Below are 12,137 nucleotides of genomic sequence, written 5' to 3'. Positions count from 1 at the left end.
AAAGAATTTGTGATTTCATGCCGACACCCATATTTTCAGTGCTGCAAATCCTCAATTACGAATTTGCACACTGTCCACATTCAATTCTGTCGACGTTTCGACCCCAACAGTAAATTAATTATCAACAGGTCATCATCAGGACCAAGAGTATGTGTAGGAGACACCTAAGAAAAAAGTCTATATAGGCATGAAAAACAATCCAAAGGCCCTGTTGCATCCAGAGGCTTCAAATCACATTAAGTTGCTAAGCAGGTTAATCAAGCCAGAATCAATCTAACTCCCTTATACAGTTTATACCAGAGTCCCCTTGTAAGTAGGGAAGAACTGGGAAGGATTCATGAATGAAACCCTAGACTTCAAAAAACAAATGTGTCTGAAAAGGCAAAGACATGTTCCTAAGTCGCATGTAATACACCTCTAATCATACCAAACCAAAGTCATGGTATTTTACTTGCTTCCATCAGGTGCGCAAACCGGGAGTATGTTCAAATGGAGGTTGTAGGCGCTACAAATTTCCCAGGAACGTGTATGATTTGCTACTTTCTTCCTAGTATCTTAGTTGCACTCTGGAACTTGTAGTCTTGTTTATAGTACTATAAAACCAGGACTACAAATGTAAGGAAAACTTGAACTGAATCAGCTAGACACTCATGGATCTGGGGGGCCTTTGTGCCTCACAGTACAGCAGTGGTTGGTTCTGAATGTCGCTTGATGCTAAAGCTGGGAGGGGATGTTGATGGCTGCTGAATGCTCATTTACACCTCAGCAGTTCAAGGATTCTGCCGAGCCCTGCATACCCCCTTGCACTGCACTATCTAGGACGTCTAGTAAGTTCCAATGATCTTAACAGTGGAGCCCTGACATGGGTGCCAAGTGGTGCCATAGCTCTGTAATTCCATCACCTAATGCGGGTGACCTGCTGCTTTTTTAAGTCCACAATTGCAATGGTAAACCATGATCTAGAGTCCAACAAGTGGGCTTCTGTTCCTTCATGCTAGTGCAACTGAGCTGTTCCTCAGACCGGAGATTAACTGCTCCCTCGTATTAAGAGTTCGGGCTGATGGACCACCATCTGTCATGACGGAGGATTGTCCTCAATCCCCTTTGTTCTCCGTCGTCAGACAGCGTTCCATCAACATTGGTATGACCGACATCCATCATTCATAATTAGAGATGTCCTTGTCAGAGTGGGACTGAGGAACTCTCACGACAGAGGACAGAAATGATGGATGGACTTTCGGATGGCAGAAGTGTCCATCACTGTTCACAGATGCTTTATCAACACGCACATCCTCAAACTTAACTCAGCAACAACACCTGCAGCTCCCACTATAAAATACACTCCTCAAACCATACAAACCATTTACCGCTCACAACACGAAGCAGCAGTAGATCTCTGGACGACAAGCCAGATTCTCAGAAAATGAGCTAATCATGATGGGAGATGAGACAACTAGGGTTGAGCACCAGTTCTATGGAGCACGGGTCTGAATAATAATGAGTCAGGGAAGGAAAATGTGGGCCAGAATCGCAGCTAAGGTGACCGCTGTATCCAACATCATTCGCTCACAAGAGGACATCTGCAAGCAGTGGAATGACCTGTGGGGGAGAGTTCATTCCCTTGATTCCACGGCACACCAAGAGGTTCTAGCAGCTGGTGGTGTGTCTCTTCAACCTCATGCCCTGGGAGGAGAAGATGCTGAAAGCATCACGGGGACTGCAGGCAAAGTAGAGATTGGTAGGTACAAACACACACTCTGTACCACTTACAAATCCACCTTCTCTGCACCTTGTCAACACAAATCTGTGTAATAATGTCAAGCTGTTTACAGAAGTATGCTACCTGATGTCTGGCGGAACTCACTACATTCCCTAGGTAATGACAGTCTACCATTTGCTCACTCAGTCAAAACATTCTCCTTAACACAACTCATATTGGAAACCCAATGAAACGGGTGTGACATCACAGTTTGACCACAAATCACACCCTCACGTATGCAACAGCAACATCTATCAAGTTACTCGTCCCATGGTAAGGTGCACACACTCATATTGAGCAGCCACATACTAACTTCCTGGAACCACTACAATGCTATATCAAAAAAACTCATGAGTACTATAGTGACAAGATAAATACATGCTGCTGGGACAAAATGTTCCAGTTGTGGAATTCGATTTTGACATATCCCTGAATTCTGATATTTTATTTTTACTATTTTATTTAGCCTACTGAACTAATACACATGATTTGTAAAACCAAAGTCAAGCAAAGGAAGTGTTGTCAAGGTGACGCTGATGCATCTTGTTACCTGAGTAACACACGACTGTGGCATCCATAACAGTGAGTACGCGGGGTCTCAAAAAGCGCAAGGACTACTCAGTTTTATTTTAAAAACCAACCCACGTCCATCTACACTGAAGTGGAAATAGAGTGATGTATATATGAGTCACTCTAGAGCACTCACTCAACTGTAGCACACCATACTTCTGGTACTAACAGAGTGCAAGTGCCTGCTGATGGCCAGAGACAGTTTTAGAGTCTCCAGGAAAACTACAGTCTCAGATACTATGGGGCTGATTTAAGAGCCCCCAGCGCCTCCGTACACCACATTAGAATATTTTTTTTTACGCTAATGTGGCCCAATGAGGCCAAAATCGCCACGCCACTTTACAACCCTTTGCGCTACATTATGCCTGCGCCAGGAATAATATATGCAAAGGGGGCGTTCCCCCGTTTGGGGGGGGGGGGTGGTGAAAAAATGGAGCAAAGAAAACTAAAGGATTTCTTTGCGCAATTTATTTCAGCACTTTTAGAGCCAGATATATTAGACTATTTTGCATTCGCAAACTGTGCGAATCACATAATTCCACCGTTTGCGAATGCAAAATAGCCTTTCACGATTTATGAAAGGCATTCACAGTGCATTTTTAAGGAATCGCTAAAATAGATTCCCCAAAATTGTGACTCAATTTTGTGAATCGCAAATTGCGATTCCCTAAATAGGAAATCACAAATAGGGAATACCTATTTGCGATTACCTATGCACATGTATCATGCATTTCCTAAATGCGAATTGGGCATTTAGGAAATGCAGTTACCACCAACTCCAAGTTGGTGGTAACCATGTGCAATTTTTAAAAATGCATTTCTGAAAGTGCCATGTAACGCACACATGCCCCTAGGGCACGTGTGTACTTTTCATGTGCACATTCTTTTTGTGGGGTGCATCAAAGGGGGCCTTAGGCCCCCAGCAACCTTGGATACCATTACCTAAGTTGTGAATTCCTAACTGGAATTCGCAAATTAATAAATGCAAGACCTTTCGCACCTATGGGCCTTCAGGCCATTAGGGACCAATGGAGTCCCATTCCCTAATAGTGATTGCGAATTTTAAGAAATCGCTATTAGGGATTAGCTATTTTCATACATACCATTTTGCTTTTCTCAAATAGTGATTTCTTAAAATTTGCCATTTAGGAAATGCAAAACGGTACTATGATACATCTGGGCCTTAATGCCTGCTCAGAACAGGCGTTAAAAGGAGGCCTGCCATTGTTTACAATGGGCCTCAATGGGCTTTGCAGGATTAGCATCAACATTTTTTACGCTAATCAAAAATGTTGACGCTGGTTTCCTTAACTAATGCCATGGTGCGCCGTATCTTAGATATGGTGTACACATGGTGGCGTTAGGGGGGCGCTAAGGGGTGCAAGAAAAGTGGCACTGCACTGGGTGCCCTGGTTGCAGAGCCACTTTTCTTAAATCAGGGCCCTATGCATGAACCCGCACTGTGCATCACCCGCACTGTGCATCTTTCTAAAAGATCCAACATTACAAAAGGGAAACCTCAACCCTAGGTTCCTTAGCTGCACAACTACGTAAGTGAAATTACGTGGTTTGTGTGTGTTTTTTAATTAAAATACATTTTTTTTTTTTACTGAAACATTGTGATACTTGATTTAAGAAGGCACCTGTGTGTCGTGATCTGATCTGAGTGTGCAGTATGCTCACGCTAACCTCCCTGAGAAGCGTATGGTTGGTTGTCATCGACAGTCGAGCACTTGAGCGGTTGCACTTAGTACAGTTTTGCTATGGCATAGGAGGATGGACCTTGGTGTAGGAGAACCAAACACCCCCAGGCTCAGCAGCTGAGGCCCACTAGGCCTGAACTGCCCCATGGACCCCTAGATGCCTTCACATCACTCTGTGTCAGTAGGCCAAACAATACATCTTAGGTATCTGACTTAAAATTAAATGAGGCTCCTCAGTTACTTCAAGCTGGCTGGAGTGACAAGCATCAATAAAGGAAGATGTGGGACAGCAAATCACTGCAGTTCATATAGAAACAACTATCAGAATGTCACACTAAAGGTAAAGCAGCAAGATCATACTCACCTGCCTCAACTGCAGTGTCCCCTCTGCCTGACACCAACAAACCAAGACCTCCACGGTGCAACGTCTGCGTCGGTAGAATACAGCTGTTGCGTAGCGCCCCAGGGACTCATGGCTGGAACCTGAAAGTCGTGCACAGACACTGGGGATGTAGAGGTCTGCAATGCAAGCGACAAGCACATTGATGGAATTTAAATGCTTCCTACTGTGGAATACTTGCTCCCGGTCATGAAGTGCCACATGGGTTCCCTCTATGGTGCCTGCAACATGTGCTATGCACCCCAATCCTTACAACCTGGCCTTGATATTGTTCAGTGTACCTTTAACCATGGGAAATTGGACCTAGTCATTCATGCGCATGAGGACAGCAGCCAGGCCCTGGTTGAGGACAGCAGAAAAAGTTGGCTAAGGTATTCCCTTTGAGTCACCCACGGTAAGAACCAGTTGCACAGAAATGTTGCGCTGCCAAAATCTTCACAATATGCCTCTGTGTTATTGGAGTTCAGCCTGTAATTCCGAATGATCTGCCTTTCCTGCATGGTCTGTAGATCCAGACATGGGGCCTGATTTAGTGCATGGAATACTTTGTCACAGACGTAACGGATATCCCGTCCGCCGTATTACGATCTCCATAGGATATAATGGTATCATAATAAGGCGGATGGATATCCGTCACGTTTGTGATGGAGTATTCCCGATCCGCCAAGATCTTAATCAGGCCCTTGGTTTGTATACACATTTCTATCTCTGGCATATACTTCAACTTTTGCCTGTGGTGGATGATGGACATATCTGCCAAATAGAAGTAGAAGGTGTAAGTGACGTAGGCAGACACCTGTTAGATGGACATATGTGTAAAAATAGCCATTTGGCCAAATTTGTAAATGCGTACACTTATCACATGGCTTTTAAAAATAAGGGCGTTCATTTTAACATTTCAATATCTAGTTGTTTTTGAAAAATAATGTTTTAATCTGCACTATGGCATCTCACCATTTATATGTATTTTCCTTTATTTATTTAAATCTCTGTCAACACTAACAGATATTGCGTGGTAGATGGTGTAAATGTGTTGATCGTAATGGGGAATTTCTTTTTGTAATTGACATAAGTAACATAACGTATCATAACCTACGCTAAATATGATGGTCTGTAAAGGCTGACCAAATGTAGTGGATGCCTGAGTTATCCTTCATGGGTAGCAGACTAGTAAGGCTATGCCCCACTTTTTCTGGTAGCCGCGCATTAGTGAATCTGGTCTGTGATCGTCAGACTCCTTTGAGTGCCACGTAAGCAGTTGTAGACTGAAAATTCCATCATGTTGACATACATGTTTTTTTATGCTCATGGGATCACTTGTCTTCTAACCACCATCTGTGGCAGACCTCCTCCACTGTTTCTGCTCACTAACGAGCCTGACACCCACCATGGCTGAAGCTCGAGGTGACAGGGCCCCCAACTTCACTCCAGAACAGGTGTACATTATAACATAGGAAGCCCTAACCAGCTTTTATTTTTATTCGTTTTTAGGGCATTACTTCAAGTACCCAGAGGAAGTAGATTTTTGTTGGCCTTCTATTGATTTTATTCATACTGTTACATTTCAACATTTTGGGTCTACCACCACATTACAACCCTGGCGGTCAGACCGGTCTGGCGGTGATCCTAATCTGCCAGGGCAGCGCTGCCCTGGGGATTGCGACCAGTTCTCCACCAGCGGTCTAATGGCGGTAGCTGGCAGAGAACAGGTGCAGGGAGCCACAAGGGGGCCATGCACTTGGCATGGGCAGTGCAGCCCCCCTCCCGCCCAGGTCTTGTGATTTCTTATGAATTGCTCAGTGAAAGACATAGTACATGTGTGTAAAGGAACTGGAAGCGGTGATGTGAGGGGTTATTGTGCACAGTAGTCAAATTGGGATTGTGTGTGACTACATTTAACATTAATATTTGGGTTGATAACCTAGGGATATACCTTCAAGTGTTTGGGTTCACATAAAATACATTCCATACATTAAGGGGCCCATTCACAGAGGTAAATTTACATTTGAGTAATTGTACACATGTAAATTTATTCTTACACTTTTTACTTCTAGCTATCCCTCATTTCTGAGGGTAAAGTTACTTTCAAGTGTTGACTTACATGTCTCCACCCCCTGAATTTAGAGGGTGGAGCCTAATTTACAAGTGGAGTAACTTTGCACATGCAGACAGAGGTATCCCTGTGGGAAAATATAGGGAAAATATAAAATGTTTAATAAACGTTAAGAAAAATAGTAAAAATATTTTTATGTTAAATATTAATGTAAGTTAATTTGGTACATTTATTTTAAATGTAGAATAATAAACCTACTACAGCACTATTAACATACATTTTAATTAAATGTTCAATTAATTTAAATATATCAAATGTATTTTTTAATGATTAGTGGGTAAACATGGATCAAGGGTAAACTCAAAATAATTGTGTTTTTAAAACCAGCCACTTCTGTTTAGAGTTATTAATAGCACACATAAACTAAAGTAGAAAAAAAATATATGAACAGGTTAGTTATACTGTGTTGGCCTTATATGTTTGCCTGCCTATGTACATTTAAAAAAAATGTGCATTCAGTCATTTGGAGGGGTAGTAAAATTGTGTTATATGAGTATTTTGGATTGGATTGATCGACATTTCGACAGACAGGGTAAAGTGTTGTTAGATATAGTCTGATGTACAAGTTAGTGACATTGGTATTTAACATAGTGCATTTAAAAAAGATGTAAACAGTTGTACTAACCTTATAATTTGTTGTGTATTGTGTTGTTGTTCATTCGCCACTGCCAGACTCCCAGGGCTTCTGAGTAAGTCGTGTGGCTGACCATCGACTGTCTTACTCTAAACATGATGGACAGACCTCCCTGGAGGCAGGCGTTTGAATATACTGTTTCTGATGGCCCACCTGCCACCACCAAGCTCTAAATCTGGTCCTTAGTCCTGCAAACACAGCCCTCCCTCAGGGCTGTAGTTTTAGAGTCACTGTAAGTCTGCTATCCCTGTGTTGTAGTGTTTGAGGCCTTCTGTGAGCTACCATGCTGCATCGAAAACACTATGAAAATGAGCCTTCCCAAAAGTACCTTTAACGGTACCTTTTTAGTTTTAGCCTACCAGTTGCACTGTCTAGTTGACGAAGACCTATTGTCTACTTACAGTAGGCCTAAAGCCCACCCATTGATTATTATTGGTTCACTTGGTTGTCACTAATTTGCTTGCTTTTTATTCAATGGCTTTCTTGTCTACCATGTCTTTGTGCCTCCCGGGAGCATATCCTCTTCACCTCTGTCCTTCTAGTGCTCATTTTATGGAAATACTTGTTTTTTTTCTTAAGCACTCCATGAGAGTGCATGTGTTTTCCAGCTGTCTCCCTCGTGGGCTTCTCCCCCAATGCTCCATACTGCATCCTCCCTGCCCACACAATCCATGTTGCTCTCCCTTTCAACTGTGTGCTCTCTCCCACCTTCCATCTTGTTGCTCTCGCTGGTGTGCTGCTTTTCTCCACCTCTGCCCACTCCCCATTGCTTCCAGCCTTAACCACTCCTTTTATTTAGCTTTTTAAATTTGATTATACTACGTTTTAAAAATGTAATTACCAATAGGCTTCACTGATCACATTCGGAGGGGGGACAGTGCTTCATGCAATTGGAGCTGAGCAATCTTAAAGCCAAGTGTCAGGGTAGTTATCTCCCGTATGTGTCTGCAATTTTTCAGGTATCCATCTATCATAAGAATGAATAGGTTTATTGGTGTAGAGGCAAAACACAGAAGGTGGGATACTGCCCTTGAAAATTGTTCTTGCAGCTACTGGAAGGTGTGTTTTACAGAATGCTCACTTTTCTGGGGCTCTAGTAGTCTCTTGCTAGTGCTGATGTTGACTGCACGGCTGCCTGATTGCTCACTGATAACTAAAAGCACAAAGGGATGATGCGATATCTTAGTCCAGCTCAGCGGCTTAACGAAACTGGATGAGCCCCCCTGCAAAGTACATGGAGGGGGCTCCCTCCTCCTGTGGGCCATTACCTCCCAGACCCAGTCAGTGTACTGGGCTGAGGGGTCCCCCTGGAGGTTGAGGGCCCCCCAGCACTGCGGGGCTGATGTTACGGCACTGGTCCAACACGCGCAGCCCGCCCTCTTCCGAAGACTTCGTCATTCACTGAACCTGCATTATGAGGGAAGATTCCTCTGAGGAGGTTCTGTCCTGCCTGTTTAGATCATGGCAGCCTGTACTTCTCTAAAGCGAGGAGCATCGCAACAACCTTATCCTGCATGGCGGCTTCCATGACCCCCCCTGAGTTCTGTAATGATATTCATAGCTATCAAGTTTCCCAGCTCCATGCATGAGTAGCCCTCAACCACTCCAGGGTTTTGCAGATTTTATAATGTTGTAAACAGGACTAGAAGTTCCAGAATGGCAGGGCTTTAAGTGGGGCAGGCCCTTCCGGGTCTCAGACCTTGTAGTAATTAAAACAGGTGATTTGCAGTGAATTACAATGGAGCCATTTCTTTTATTTTAGGGCCCAAGACAGCATTCAGTTTTAGGTCCTGTACAGACATAGAATTAGCTATTTCGCACGCTTTATATATTAAAACATATTCCAATGTATAGATGCATAGAAGGGCTCTGAGTGAGCGCTCCTCATTCACTTGTCTTTGTAACTAAGACCTCTCCCACTACCGCCCCATCTCTCTCCTCCCTTTCCCCGCCAAGGTCGCAGAGAAACTAGTCAACACCCGCCTATCCCACTTCCTTGAGGAAAACAACACACTCGACCCCTCTCAATCCGGGTTCCGTAAGAACCCCAGCACAGAAACCGCCCTCATCGCATGTACCGATGACATCAGAACCAGAGTCGACAAGGACCAGACCGTTGCACTCATCCTCCTAGACCTCTCCGCGGCCTTTGACACTGTCTGCCACCACACTCTCCGCACACGCCTCCACAACACAGGAATTCGACACAAAGCCCTAGACTGGCTCACCTCATTCCTCACCGATAGAACCCAAAAAGTCTGCCTCCCACCCTTCCACTCCACTGCTACCAAAATCATCTGCAGAGTCCCTCAAGGGACCTCCCTCAGCCCCACTCTCTTCAACATTTACATGACCCCTCTCGCCAACATCCTCCGACCGCACGGAATCACCATCCTCTCTTACGCAGATGACACCCAACTCATTATCTCCCTCACCTGCAACCCCACCACCGCCAAAACCACCTCAAGCTCAACTCCAACAAAACAGAAATCAACATCTTCGGTCCCAACAAAACCATATGGGCCGACTCCTGGTGGCCCACCACCCTAGGCCCAGCACCCACCCCCGCAACCCACGCACGCAACCTCAGCATCATCCTAGACACCACCCTCTCCATGACCCAACAAATCAACGCAGTCACCTCCTCCTGTTTCCACACACTCCGCACGCTGAAAAAAACCTTCAAATGGATTCCCACAGAGACCAGGAAGACCGTCACCAACGCACTCATCAGCAGCAGGCTAGACGACGGTAACGCCCTCTACGCCGGCACCACACTCAAACTCAAACGCAAACTCCAGAGAATCCAGAACACAGCCGCACGCCTTATCCTGAACCTCCCCCGCCACGAACACATCACACCACACCTCAAATCCCTTCACTGGCTCCCCATAGACAAGAGGATCACCTTCAAGATCCTCATCCATGCACACAAATCCCTCCACAACACCGGCCCAGCCTACCTCAACGAAAGAGTGAACTTCCACACTCCCACACGCCACCTCCGATCCGCCGACCTCACACTAGCCACAATCCCCCGCATCCAACACACCACCACCGGAGGCAGGTCCTTCTCCTACCTCGCCCCCAAGACCTGGAACTCCCTCCCCACCAACCTTCGCAAAACCCAAAACCTCCTGCTTTTCAGAAAAAAACCTCAAGACATGGCTATTCGAACAGTGAACCCTCCTCCCCCCCCAACCCTCACCCCCACCCCCGCCCTAGCGCCTTGAGACCCTCACAGGTGAGTAGCGCGCTCTATAAATTTATTTGATTGATTGATTGATTGTAACTATGATTCACATTTTGCTTTCATCCAACACAGGATGGACAAATGGGTCAGCCCATGTCAGCCATTGGCTCTCTTGCACTGTGGATGACATTTCGCCAGATCACCTTAAAAAGAAGAGCATTTAGGGTGGGACCGTACTTTACTTTGCCAATGTTTTTTCTTTCCATTATGTTATTTTAGGGTGAGCGTACCAGACATAACAGGTTGCAAAATACCTTTCAGGAGCTTCTCAAGAACCTAGAGTGGTCCTAAAGCCCTCTGATTGCTCACCATTGGTTGGTTTTATTGTCACCCATGTTTGCTGCCTCTTATTCAATGGCTTGCCTTGTCCATCTTGTTCAGTCTCGTAGGTGCCCCTCTCCTGGGGCATAGCCTCTTTACTATCCTCTGACTTCTGTCCGCCTACAGCTCTACAGCTCTTTTAGGGAAATACTTTTTTTTCTCTTTAATTAAGCACTTCAAGTGCATGTGTTTTCCAGCTCTCTCCCTTGTGGTCTCCCTCAAATTTTAGAAACCTGAGAGCTCAGATTAGCATTAATTGCCACCACAAGTTTGGACCCGGGAGATTTAAAAGGGCGCATATTGAGGAGGCTGGAATAAAAGTAAATACGCCATTGGTTGGTTACAGGTTCAACATTGCTATCTGCAGGTTTTCTGAACAGACAGACAAATTGTGATCAGAAAGAATGTTGAAGGATCAGTGATGCACAAACTGGGTTTTATAAGACCTCAGTAAGATGTGCTGACTCCCTCCAACCATCTGTGTCCTACAAAGGGGGAGATGAAGCATTGTGCAGAGAATTCTAGGTATTCAAGTTTTTAGCAAAAGCAGACCGGCTTCCACAAAACTTGAAATGGACCTGGAATGACTAAGAATTTCATAATAATGTCCAAGAGGCTGGAAGTCAGTATATGGGAATACCAGAAGACCCAGAATCTTATTTGAACTCCAGACACTTCCACAGGCAGGTCTCCTGATGGTGAGCATGACAGCGCAGGAAGTGTCATTAATAATAGGAGGACCGCAAGAAGTTTAGGCAGGAGGAGTGGAATACATCCCCCTGCAAACAAGGGAAGGGCCTGCCCTGTGGCCAGCCCTTGAGACCCTGCGGCCTGTCCTGGAGGAGCATCAGTTCATGTTGCTGGGCAGATTTTAGGGATGTATGAGCCATAAATACACAGACCAGTTCTGAACATACTACCTGTGAAAGGGTCCCTCTTAAAATTTAACAGATCTGAAAAGACACTCTTAAAAGTTGCTCATTACTTTGAAACAGTACAATTTTAAAAGGTATACAAAATCAATAAAATAATAATCGGTCTCAGGAAAAGTGCCACTTCCCATGTCAAGGGACAAACAGCGAAGATCTACATCTTTCTGGGTGCCTGGGAGATGGCCGCAGCACAGGAAGTGGATAATGGGCACATTTCATCCAGGCAGGGGAGAATTATGCTGGGTCAAAGTGAATTATCTAGAAACATCCCAGCCTGCTAGGTTATCAAGTGCCAGGGAGGTTGACCAGGATGTCAGACACATCTATGTTCCGGTGCTAGATTCACATTGCAACCACTGTCAATCATCACATAATCTGGGTTGAGGGGGACAGTTGGGACCTACTTCAGAAAGTAGGCACAACACCAGTGGCCTTGCATGGTTGTTGAGCGC

The 12,137-nt window shown here is 44.9% G+C and overlaps 1 protein-coding gene across 1 annotated transcript in view; it reads left to right on the top strand.

The window, feature by feature from the left end:
- Positions 1-12,137, top strand: part of LOC138293688 (NXPE family member 3-like) — a 102,842-nt gene that overhangs the window by 54,469 nt on the left and 36,236 nt on the right. The gene's annotated exons all lie outside the window — the stretch shown is intronic.

Source organism: Pleurodeles waltl, chromosome 4_2, assembly GCF_031143425.1.
Source record: "Pleurodeles waltl isolate 20211129_DDA chromosome 4_2, aPleWal1.hap1.20221129, whole genome shotgun sequence".
Lineage (NCBI taxonomy): Eukaryota > Metazoa > Chordata > Amphibia > Caudata > Salamandridae > Pleurodeles > Pleurodeles waltl.
This window is presented reverse-complemented; position numbering and strand designations above follow the sequence as displayed.